This window comes from Schistocerca serialis, chromosome 6, assembly GCF_023864345.2.
Source record: "Schistocerca serialis cubense isolate TAMUIC-IGC-003099 chromosome 6, iqSchSeri2.2, whole genome shotgun sequence".
NCBI classification, from domain to species: domain Eukaryota; kingdom Metazoa; phylum Arthropoda; class Insecta; order Orthoptera; family Acrididae; genus Schistocerca; species Schistocerca serialis.
The window spans coordinates 284,494,004-284,507,001 of record NC_064643.1 but is presented as its reverse complement, the minus strand read 5'-3'; the positions used below and the strand labels follow the sequence as shown (position 1 = coordinate 284,507,001).

The 12,998-nt window shown below is 44.7% G+C and overlaps 1 protein-coding gene across 2 annotated transcripts in view; it reads right to left on the bottom strand.

Moving 5' to 3' along the window:
- LOC126483878 (high affinity cAMP-specific and IBMX-insensitive 3',5'-cyclic phosphodiesterase 8A) overlaps positions 1–12,998 on the bottom strand; it is a 1,729,999-nt gene that overhangs the window by 1,315,857 nt on the left and 401,144 nt on the right. The window lies entirely within an intron of this gene.

Genomic DNA, 12,998 nt, shown 5'->3' with positions numbered 1-12,998 from the left:
CTTTTATGTTTTAATAGCTGTAATTGTAAGTTACAGCAAGTTAAATCAGTTCTTAATTTATTGCCATTAAGGCCTTCAGCCGTGAGACAATTCTTAAACTATTGCCAATATTTTAATTTGTTGTTGATTTTAAATAAATTGTGTGTGATTAAAAGAAAAGCCAACCAATAGTCCTCATTACGGCCACGTCCACAATCGTAACCGAATCCTGCCTTCCTTGACCACCAGGTCTTACCACAGTCCCTCCTGCCCCATCTACCGCAAAGGCGAAGGGGAGAATGTCACCAACGCTTGGGGTACCTTGACTATCGATCACCCAGCGAAGTACTGGCCACGCCCGACGGTGCTTAACTTCGGTGATCAGACGGGAACCCATGTACCCACCTCGCCACGGCTCCTCACTCTTGCTGACGAGAGAAGCCTGAGAAGGACGGACAAAAAGAAAACTACATCAACCAAAAAGCTTTTCTGTTTTTGCAGTGTTTCAAAATTAATTTTTGCAGGAATAACAGGTGTTTATTTTTCGGCTGTACAGCGGTTGAGGATGCATATCCTGTGAAATCCCGTCTGGTCTGGTCCGATCCAGCGCGAAAATTGTGTTCATGCAGGATACAAACAAAATATCACAAACACCATATTTTGGTGACGCGTCGTGCGAAAAACCTTACAGCGACGCAAGGACAGCAGACATAGATGAATGTAGATGAGAGCGGCGTTTTTGTTAACTCTACGCTTCCGTGGTTGGCGGTGGCAACTGTTTTCCGTGCGGGTGGCTATCTAGCCCCGAGCAAACACGCTTCGGCAGTCTACTCGCGGTTCTGATCCCACGTGCGCCCACTACAGCTGGCAGCTCAGGTGACAGGCAGAGAGTACGGGGATCGATAGCGTGCTTCACCGACAACACGCTATCACCTTGCCGCTTCTCCATCGCGGAAGTCAGCCCCCGCGCACACTCCTGCACTAGCGGCTTTCACCGTAAGTCAACGGATCGGAAGCACTCTACAGCTGCTGGCACTCGACAAATGGGAGAGAGGTTAACTCCTAAACCCCGTCGACAAGAGGCCGTTAGAGGTTAAGCTGTAGCTGTCGTGGAACATTACAACGCAGTAAATCTGCTACTGCCATATTGCCATATCTACAGGAACCCCACTTCCATTCACCTAGAATAGTTCAGACAATCCACGAAAACTGCAACCAGTTCTTCATCTTTAGATGATATTTTCTTTATTAAAGCTCGTTATTTGTGCCCGTATGTTAACGAAGTCCAAAATAACCAAGCAACAGAAGTTTTAAATTGTGGGTACCTTTTTTTGTCCCACACAAACCACAGTGCTTCAGACATATCCTTTTAGGCTGCAGATGACAAACTCTATTGAAATATCAGCTCTAGGACGGGAGAAAGAGACATTAATTCGAAACAAACTATGATATACGCACATCAAAAAAAGTTTTGCGTCACCACAGTTCCGAGAGTTCCGGAACCTGTACAGAAAACTGGAATAGAGATCAACATAAACATCATTTCCGCACTTTTTATTGATCATGGAAGCCATACATTACATGTTGTACCACCTTCAGAGGTGGTGGTCCAGATTACTGTACACACCGGTACCTCTAACACCCAGTAAGTAGCATGTCTTCTTGCATTGATGCATGCCTTTATTCGTAGTGGCACATTATCCACAAGTTCATCAAGGCACTGTTGGTCGAGATTTTTCCACCCTTCAACGCCGATTCGGCGTAGATCCTAAGCGTGGTTGGTGGGTCACGTGCGTCCATAAACGGCCGTTTTCGATCCATCCCAGGTATGTTCAATAGGGTTCATGCCTGGAGAACATGCTGGCCACCATAGTCGAGCGATTTCGTTATTCTGAGAGAAGTCGTTCAAAAGATGTGCACGATGGGGGAGCGAATTGTTGTCCGTGAAGATCAATGCCTCGCCAATATAATGCCGATATGGTTGCACTATCGGTCCGAGGGTGGCATTCACGTATCGTACAGCCGTTACGGCGCCTTTCATGACCACCAGCGGCGTACGTCGGCCCCACATAATGCCACCCCAAAACAGCAGGGAACCTTCACCTTTCTGCACTCGCTGGACAGTGTGTCTAAGGCGTTCAGCCTGACCGGGTTGCTTCCAAACACGTCTCCGACGATTGTCTACTTGAAGGCATATGCGACACTCATCAATGAAGAGAACATGATGCCATCCGCCAAGTTGTTGGGCCCATATGTACCACGCTGCATGGTATCTTGGTTGCAAAGATGGAACTAGCCATGGACGTCGGGAGAGAAGTTGGGCATCATGTAGCCTATTGCTCACAGTTTGAGTCGTAACACGACGTCCTGTGGCTGCACTAAAAACATTATTCAACATGGTGGCGTTGCCGTCAGTGTTCCTCCGAGCCACAGTCCGTAGGTACCGGTCATCCACTGCAGAAGTGGCCCCTGGACGGCCTGAGCGAGGCATGTCATCGACAGTTCCTGTCTCTCTGTATCTCCTCCATGTCCGAACAACATCGTTTTGGTTCACTCCGAGACGCCTGGACACTTCCCTTGTTGAGAGCCCTTCCTGGCACAAAGTAACAATGCGGACGCGATCGAACCCCGGTATTGACCGTCTAGGCATGGTTGAACTACAGAGAACACGAACCATGTACCTCCTTTCTAATGGAATGTTTGGAACTGATCAGTTGTCGAGCTCCCTCCGTCTAATAGACGCTGCTCGTGCATTGTTGTTTATATCTTTGGGCAGATGTAGTGACATCTCTGAACAGCAGAGGGACTGTGTCTGCGATACAATATCATCAGTCAACGTCTATCTTCAGGAGTTCTGGGAACCAGGGTGATGTAAAACTTTTTTTGATGTGTGTGTCGTGACAAAGAAACTTTGCCAGTATGCAGCATGTGCTATACAACTGCTGCTTGTAGAAAAGATCTAGACAAAAAGATACGCCATTGGCCTACTTTGCTCAGAGAAGTAATTTGTTCTTGTTTACATGTATTAAAGTCGATACAAGGGCAAATATTTTAGTAAGACTGGGCATAACATGAGAGCATAAAATAAATAAATTAATTAATTACTACCAGAACAAACTTCAAGTGATCTGACGTCCTACTTCCATTCGTACATTAACGTATAATACAGTCATCTTATGATGTAATATTTTAACCAAGATTGACCTTAACACGAATACCCAGCAATAAAATAACACAGAGATATAATATATTCAATGAGATACAGCTGTCTGTATGACCATGAACTTTATACGTAAATTTAAAACAATAACAAACCTTCAAATGAACTGTTGACTTATTTCTGTTCTTACGTTAACATGATCTGGAATATCAGTAAGAGTAGATTCTTTTTATTTTAGCTAAAGGTAATTTGTATAAAAGTTATAGTTTTTGTAATGGACTAAAGTTGTTTGTGTGCGTACACTTTATATTTAAAGACCAAGAACAAAAGTTCAAGTGAACTGTTGACTTATTTCTGAACTTATGTTCTTGGTTTTCAAACATAAAAATTTCTAACATTATGCTAGAAATAATGATTTAACTTCCAGAAACGATCTGAAGTTAAACCTGATAGGTTCGTTCATGGAATAACAAACAATCTTTCGAAACATTGACTCGTTGCAAATTTATGTATTTACAATAAGGCCAGCGCTTACAGATGTGTCGGAAACTTGGTCATTAATATCAAAACATAAACATCTGGAATACTGGAATGATAGACGGCTAGTGGTAAATGCGTTCCGAACGATCATTTGACCAACTTGTGGAAGAAGGGGACGGAGGTACAGTCACTAACTGTACACTGTACATATAGAGATCCAGCTATTAGAATACTAAAATCAGCCAGCCCGAGATGGGCGGACACGTGGCAGGGATGAGTGATGCGGAAGTAGTATAAGGATGTTAAATCAATTTGAGGAAGGCAAAAAGGTCGGGGTCGACCGAAAACCCGATAGACGGATGTTGTCACGGAAGACCTGCAGAAAGTGGGCTGTAGGGGACTGAAAGCTTCAGCGCTGGATCGAGGTAACTGGCCGAGAATTGTTGAATAGGCCAAGCTTCCGAACAGAACTATGGAGCCACAGAATAAGAAGACGGCACGAAACACAGAGCGACAAGAATAACAACACGTGTTGCCAAAGAATATGTTTTTCTTGTAAACTGTATTTCTAAAATGATACGCTTCTAAGGCTCTTCCTCGAGCAAATATACAATTTCTTGTTTTCTCTCTTCACACATTTATGTTTCAGGGAGTTTTCCTTTATTTTGCTGTCGAACGATTAGTAAATATTGAATAAGATTACGTACCACTTGTAATTGTGCTGATCGTACTTCTAAAAGTTTTTAAGAGAAATATGTACCTTTAGAGCACATGGTATCGTCCACAACGTTTCCGCTTCTGCAATAAAGCTGATTTTCCATAACAGATTGTTATTTGAAAACAACGAAGTACAGTGCTCTTTTGCAAGGAACGAAAAACGAAAATTTTGAGAAAACACATTTCTCGTTATGGATTTTGTAAAATTCTTGAGTGTGATGGTTGGTTAAAATTTCTCTGAAATATGCTTTGGTTGAATGGAGTTATGGTTTCTACTGTGCCAAAACTTTATGAACTGTATTCGCCGCAGGCATTGTTTCGTTTGATTAATCGCGCTGCTATGACAGTTTCTAGTAATTGAGCACTTGTGCTGCAATCCATCAATTACATCGCTTTCCACGAGTCTGCACAAAGTGAACTGCTTTGCCGGCCGGTGTGGCCAAGCGGCTCTAGGCCCTTCAGTCTGGAACCGCGCGACCGCTACGGTCGCAGGTTCGAATCCTGCCTTGGACATGGATGTGTGTGATGCCATTAGGTTAGTTAGGTTTAAGCAGTTCTAAGTTCTAGGGGACAGATGACCTCAGACGTTAAGTCCCATAGTGCACAGAGCCATTTTTTGAATTGATTTTGTTCACAAACAAGTCCTCATGACTTGCATAGTCTCAGTTGTGCGACTGGTTTCGAGATTTTCTCTCAGAAAGGACACAGTTCATAACAATTCACGGGAACTCATCCAGTAAAACAGAAGTGCACCACAAGGAAGTGTTATAGGCCCTCTGCTGTTTCTAATCTATACAAACGATTTAGGAGACCATCTGGACAGCGCCTTAGATTGTTGCAGATGATGCTGCCATTTATCGCGTAGTAGAGTCATTAAAAGGTCAAAACCAAATGAGAAATGATTTAGATAAAATATCTGCAAGTGCGAAAGATGGCAATTGACTCTCAGCAATAAAAATTGAGAGGCCATCCACATGAATACCAAAAGGAATCCACTAAATTTTGGTTACACGATACATCACACAAATATGAAAGTCTGTCAGTTCAGCTAAATACCTGGGGATTACGCTTACGAACAAATTAATGTGGGACAACCAGACAGAAAAAGTTGTGGGGAAGGCGAACGAAAGACTGCGTTTTATTGGTAGAACGCTTAAAGGATGCAACGGGTCTACTATAGAGACTGCCCACAGTACGCTCTTCCGGAGTATAGTTCTGCGCCACGGGATAGTTACCAGATTGGATTGATGGAGGACATCTACAAAGTTCATAGAAGGGCAGCTCGTTTGGCATCGTCGTGAAATAGCAGAGAGAGCGTCGTGAATATGATACGCGAATTGGGATAGCAGTCATTAAAAGATAGGCGCCGGCCGAAGTGGCCGTGCGGTTAAAGGCGCTGCAGTCTGGAACCGCAAGACCGCTACGGTCGCAGGTTCGAATCCTGCCTCGGGCATGGATGTTTGTGATGTCCTTAGGTTAGTTAGGTTTAACTAGTTCTAAGTTCTAGGGGACTAATGACCTCAGCAGTTAAGTCCCATAATGCTCAGAGCCATTAAAAGATAGGCGTTTTCCGTTGCGCCGTTACCTTTTCACGAAAGTTCGATCACCATCTTCTCCTTAAAAGGCGAAAGTGGTTTTTTTGGTGGCCGCGTACACAGGGAAGACTATCATTCTAATAATATAAAAGAAACCATAGCTTGTACGGGAAGTGTTCGTTTTTCCATCGCACTGATTGGGAATGGATCGGTAGAGAAACAGTCGGAAGATGTTTCAATCAATCCTCGGTCTGCCGGCAGGTGTGGCCGTGCGGTTCTAAGCGCGTCAGTTTGGAACCGCGTGACCGCTCCGGTCGCAGGTTCGAATCCTGCCTCGGGCATGGATGTGTGTGATGTCCTTAGGTTAGTTAGGTTTAAGTAGTTCTAAGTTCTAGGGGACTGATGACCTCAGTAGTTAAGTCCCATAGTGCTCAGAGCCATTTGAACCATTTGAATCCTCGGTCAAGCACTCAATTGAGAAATGCTAAGTAGTCATGTGAATGCAGATTATAGCTTTTTTATCGAGAAATTCAAACATTCATTTGCCCATGGAAAATCACTACGTGTAACGATATGTGTAATTGTGATAACAGTAAACCTGGAGTCCAGTACATTACATTAGGACGTACTCTGTCTGCAATCGCAAACGCAGCATTATGGTTTCTGTACGCTGTTCGGTCTGTCAACAAGAGTCGAAGTAAATGGGCAAGCATTGTCACTTTTAGGCAGGAAGGATTATCGGCAAGGGAATTTGTCGGACGAACTGGCACACGTCACAGCGATGTAGCTCGTGGTATTTTGGTTGCATCTGACCATTCAAGACAGCCTGGTATCGGTATTCTGTTTTTCATCCATCGTACATTATGACAAGGAAGTTTGTCTCCCAGAGTTAGTTCTGTTCGCCAGCAGAAGGTAGTGTCAATCACTTTAATGTGATGCATCAAAAGGTAATCCAAATTCGCAGTGAAGAGAAATGAACAAAACTGCAGACAGTTTTTCTAAGACAAGCTGTGGGGCGCATGGCACGATACAGCAAAAGTAATACGTAAATATTAACAAAATTACAATAAGCTTAGAAACAACATGCAGATTTCTGTAATAGTCACCGGACAATGAGGTTCTGTATTCTGTATTGAACTGGGGACCTAGAAACGACAAAGAGACTTCGTCCCACTGTAGCCCTAAGTGGTTCACAGCCCCAAAACAGGCCCACCCCACCGCCCCCCCCCCCACCCCCCGTCGCCCACACTGAACCCAAGGTTATTGTGCTGTTCGGTCCCCAGTGGACCCCCCGGGAGCATCTCATACCAGACGAGTGTAATCCCAAATGTTTGCGTGGTAGAGTAATTACGGTGTACGCATGGTGGAGACAGTGTTTGCGCAGCAGTTGCCGACATAGTGTAACTGAGGCTGAATACGGCTCTGAGCACTATGGGACTTAACTTCTAAGGTCATCAGTCCCCTAGAACTTAGAAATACTTAAACCTAACTAACCTAAAGACATCACACACATCCATGTCCGAGGCAGGATTCGAACCTGTGACCGTAGCGCGCCGCGCGGTTCCAGACTGTAGCGCCTAGAACCGCTCGGCCACTTCGGCCGGCTGTGGAACCAGCCCGCATTCGCCGAGGCAGATGGAAAACCGCCTCAAAAACCATCCATAGGCTGGCCGCCACACCGGACCTCGACCCTCATCCGCCAGGCGAATTCGTGCCACGAACCAGCACGCCTTCCCACTCGGGAAACAGCGCGTTAGACCGCGAAGCTAGCCGGGTGGACTGGACAATGAGATACTAACAGCGATACTAGCACCACAAGCTTTTGTGTCAACTGAGTGGCTTAGATGTTCCTGAAGTCCGCTATAAAGAGGCTTTCGATGATAAACGTAAATAAAAAATTTCTACGTCACACTTGAGATGGGATGAATGTTTTGATAACGGGTGGTAAACGCAATAAGAATAGTATTCACAATAAAAGGAAAGCAGTTTTGTCACTCATGGCCTGCTTTAAGGGACTGCATATAAATTAGAGCGGCAATAGAAGAATGGATTCTAATATAGGCCCATATCTCTACTGATATGCAGCCTTGCTTGCATCTTTCAGCGTTTGGGAGAAATCAAAATAATCAGAAGTTCGATAATGCCAACACTTCAGTCTCGTGACTTTTGCTAAGAAGTTTCAGTCGGCCTGGAAAAGTAGAAAGTTGTTAACAGCGTGTTCCATCTCCTTTTTCGGTCCCAGTCGATACACACTCCATTAAAACTTAGAAGTCACGCTGAATCGCAGAGCCGTGCCATGCCGTAGTCCACTCTACATCTACATCTACATACATACTCCGCATTCCACCATACGGTGCGTGGCGGAGGGTACCTCGTACCGCAACTAGCATCTTCTCTCCCTGTTCCACTCCCAAACAGAACGAAGACAAATGACTTCCTATATGCCTCTGTACGAGCCCTAATCTCTCTTATCTTATCTTTGTGGTGTTTCCGCGAAGTGTAAGTTGGCGGAAGTAAAATTGTACTGCAGTCAGCCTCAAATGCTGGTTCTCTAAATTTCCTCAGTAGCGATTCATGAAAAGAACGCCTCCTTTCCTCTAGGGACTCCCACCCGTGTTCCTGAAGCATTTCCGTAACACTCGTGTGATGATCAAACCTAACAGTAACAAATCTAACAGCCCGCCTTTGAATTGCTTCTATGTCCTCCCTCAATCCGACCTGATAGGGATCCCAAACGCTCAAGCGCTACTCAAGAATAGGTCGTATTAGTGTTTTATAAGCGGTCTCCTTTACAGATGAACCACATCTTCCCAATATTCTACCAATGAACCGAAGACGACTATCTGCCTTCCCCACAACTGCCATTACATGCTTGTCCCACTTCATATCGCTCTGCAATGTTACGCCCAAATATTTAATCGACGTGACTGTGTCAAGCGCTACACTACCAATGGAGTATTCAAACATTACAGGATTCTTTTTCCTATTCATCTGCATTAATTTACATTTATCGATATTTAGAGTTAGCTGCCATTCTTTACACCAATCACAAATCCTGTCCAAGTCATCTTGTATCCTCCTACAGTCACTCAACGACGGCACCTACCCGTACACCACAGCATCATCAGCAAACAGCCGCACATTGCTACCCACCATATCCAAAAGATCATTTATGTAGATAGAAAACAACAGCGGACATACCACACTTCCCTGGGGCACTCCAGATGATACCCTCACCTCCGATGAACACTCACCATCGAGGACAACGTACTGGGTTCTATTACTTAAGAAGTCGTCGAACAAAGAGTACTGGAAGGCGCAGATAAGTATGTAGATACATGGTACGATCTACGTTTAGTAACAGGGCGTATAAGAATGAAGAAAAAAAATTTCTGCTTTTTTTAACAGTGAGTTAATCCCTTTACTAGTTCCATCACTACGTCACATAACAGTAACTGTCATTGCGTTACCCGTAATAGGGAATTATAATATCTTACAGAAATATTAAACAGGACTAACAACCAAGATTCAGTTTCTTGTACCGAACAGTAATATTGCCATACGATATCTGATCATGCTTAACATTGAGGAGCGTAATTACGAAATTCCTGTGCTTTTAGCTCTTTTTGCCACAGGGAAAAGAATGTCCCTGAAATGAACTACTCACTGGCACTGGTAATCCCCTACAGTAAATCTCGAAACAAGACAAAACCAAAAGCGTAACTCTGTATCTGGCGCTAAGGGCTTGAAGCGAGGAGAAACAAAGAACGAAGATAAAAATGAGGGAAAGTTCATCTATCGCAGCAAAAAGCAAACTGCTTCTAAGCACAAAGTGCTGTGGAAGAACGTGTTTTGCCTTTGAAGTGTTTTACTGCCCCGTGGGTTGTAACTGACAGAAGTGCGGCTGTATCGCTCAACAAAAGATAAACGATTGTTTTGTCGTTTGCTGTGAGGAGCTGTTTTAACGTGTGCCAACAGGCTACAAGTTTGTTTTTTCGCGCCGTTCTCTTTCAAACACAGACAGTTCGATCAGCAGGCTACACGACGAAAATACTTCACACAGAATGACACTGAACTATATGTCAAACGACTGTATTTCGTAGCTAAGTTTCAGAGCTTTTCGAAAAATCTCCGTCTGTGCACACGACTTTAGCCTGCGCGTACGTGGGAAACACACAGATTTCTATTGTCCACCAGCCAGTTAAGTGAAAATTATACCCAATGTATATATTTTTTCTGAACTACGTAGAAATAAATTGAAATGATACAGTGAAAAATCATCTCATTTTGCATCATGTTCCCTTTGTCTGCTGCATCGAAGAGAAGGAACAAACCAAAGAGTCCACATGTACATATTACACTACTGGCCATTAAAATTGCTACACCAAGAAGAAATGCAGATGATAAACGGGTATTCATTGGACAAATATATTATAGTAGAACTGACATGTGATTATATTTTCACGCAATTTGCGTGCATAGATCCTGAGAAATCAGCACCCAGAGCAACCACCTCTGGCCGTAATAACGGACTTGATACGCCTGGGCACTGAGTCAAACAGAGCTTCGATAGCGTGTACAGGTACAGCTGCCCATGCAGCTTCAATGCGATACCACAGTTCATAAAGAGCAGTGACTGGCGTATTGTGACGAGCCAGTTACTCGGCAACCATTGACCAGACGTTTTCAGTTGGTGAGAGATCTGGAGAATGTACTGGCCAGGGCAACAGCCGAACATTTTCTGTATCCAGAAAGGCCCATACACGACCTGCAATATGCGGTCGCGCATTATGCTGTTGAAATGTAGGGTTTCGCAGGGATCGAATGAAGGGTAGAGCCACGGGTCGTAACACATCTGAAATGTAACGTCCACTGTTCAAAGTGCAGTCAGTGCGAACAAGAGGTGACCGACACGTGTAACCAATGGCACCCCATACCAGCACGCCAGGTGATACGCCAGTATGGCGATGACGAATACACGCTTCCAATGTGCGTTCACCCCGATGTCGCCAAACACGGATGCGACCATCATGATGCTGTAAACAGAATCTGGATTAATCCGAAAAAATGACGTTTTGCCGTTCGTGCACCCAGGTTCGTCGTTGAGTATACCATCGCAGGCGCTGCTGTCTGTGATACAGCGTCAAGGGCAACCGCAGCCATAGTCTCCGAGCTGATAGTCCATGCTGCTGCAAACGTCGTCGAACTGTTCGTGTAGATGGTTGTTGTCTTGCAAACGTCCCCATCTGTTGACTCAGGGGCCGAGACGTGGCTGCACGATCCGTTACAGCCATGCGGATAAGATGCCTGTCATCTCGACTGCTAGTGATACGAGGCCCTTGGGATCGAGCACGGCGTTCTGTATTACCCTCCTGAACCCACCGATTCCATATTCTGCTAACAGTCATTGGATCTCGACCAACGCGAGCAGCAATGTCACGATACGATAAACCGCAATCGCGATAGTCTACAATCCGACCTTTATCAATGTCGGAAACGTGATGGTACGCATTTCTCCTCCTTACACGAAGCATCACAACAACGTTTTACCAGGCAACGCCGGTCAACTGCTGTTTGTGTATGAGAAATCGGATGGAAACTTTCCTCATGTCAGCACGTTGTAGGTGTCACCACCGGCGACAACGTTGTGTGAATGCTCTGAAAAGCTAATCATTTGCATATCACAGTATCTTCCTCCTGTCGGTTTAATTTCGCCTCTGTAACACATCATCTTCGTGGTGTAGCAATTATAATGGCCAGTAGTGTACTTAGCCTTTCCGATTCACAGTCGTATCACCAGTAGTAGCTTTGGGCAGCCTTAGAATGGTTGAAATGCGTCTGATAGATATGTTACTCAGGTGACATACAATGACTGATGCACGTTTGAAGTCACTGAGCTATCTTGATCGACCTATTCTGCTGTTAACTACCTCACTGCTGTCGACGCAATACATTACATATGGGGGGGGGGGGGGGGGGGGAGCGTCCGGATACTTTTGATCTCATTATGTTTGTATGGTAGTATGCGACATCCTACCACAAAACTTGCTCGAACTCTTGTAAAAGAGCTTTTTTACTGCCAACAGGCTACTGTCTTTGGTGTCCCATGGTCAGCAAATTCGTTCCCGCTTGGTTCTCAGAAGTGAAAACAAAGAAACCAGATGGGTCTTGAATATATCACCGAGCGAAATAGTGTACTGGTTAGCCACTGGACTCGTCCTCAGAAGGACCGCGGTTCAAATCCCCGTCCGGTCAATAAGATTTACGTTTTCAATGGATTCCAAAAATCACTTAAGGCAAATGCTGTCTCAGTTTCTTTGACATAGCCAATTTTCTTCCTTATCCAGCCCAAAAACCAAGTGTTGAACTGGAAGTGAACGTTGCTATGACCTCCACGCTGCCTTCATTTCGGCTCAGGCGGATCTAGACTCTTCTCGAACTTCTGTCAAGTCAATTATATTGGGAGGCTCTGCACTGTTTTCGCATCTTGTGCACAAGGGAAAAGGAAAGAAAATGAATTATTTCTTCGTGAGTATGATGGAAATTTTCGTAAAAGACTATATCGAGACAGAGAGAGAATAGGTATCGCCAAGACGTGTAATATTAGCAATATATGTAGTGTCTAGGACGAGAACCCTTATTATAAATCCATAATTAGTAAGTGTCAAACTAAGATAGCTTTCATTAAGAAGATGAAACGGCTTCTGGAACAGTAAATATCAACACTGATACATGAAAAGACATTTGTTTGTAAACGATTAATTATAATTTTAAAAAGCAGACACCGTCCAAACAGGCCATGCTGGTCCAACAGTACCGACCGGCCGCTGTGTCATCCTCAGACCTTAGGCGACACCGGATGCTGATACGGAGGGGCATGTGGTCAGCACACGGCTCTCCCGGTCGCTGCCAGCTTTCACGATCGGTGTCGCTACTTCTCAGTGAAGAGGCTCCTCAGTTTGCCTCACGATGGCTAAGTACAGCCCGCCTGGCAACAGCACTCAGCAAACCCGGAAGGTGACCCACCCAAGTGCTAGCCAAGCCCGACAGTGCTTGGCTTGGAACCAGTGTTACCACAGCGTCATGGTCGTTGGTTGATCAATTATACATCGACTGCGGAAATTTCC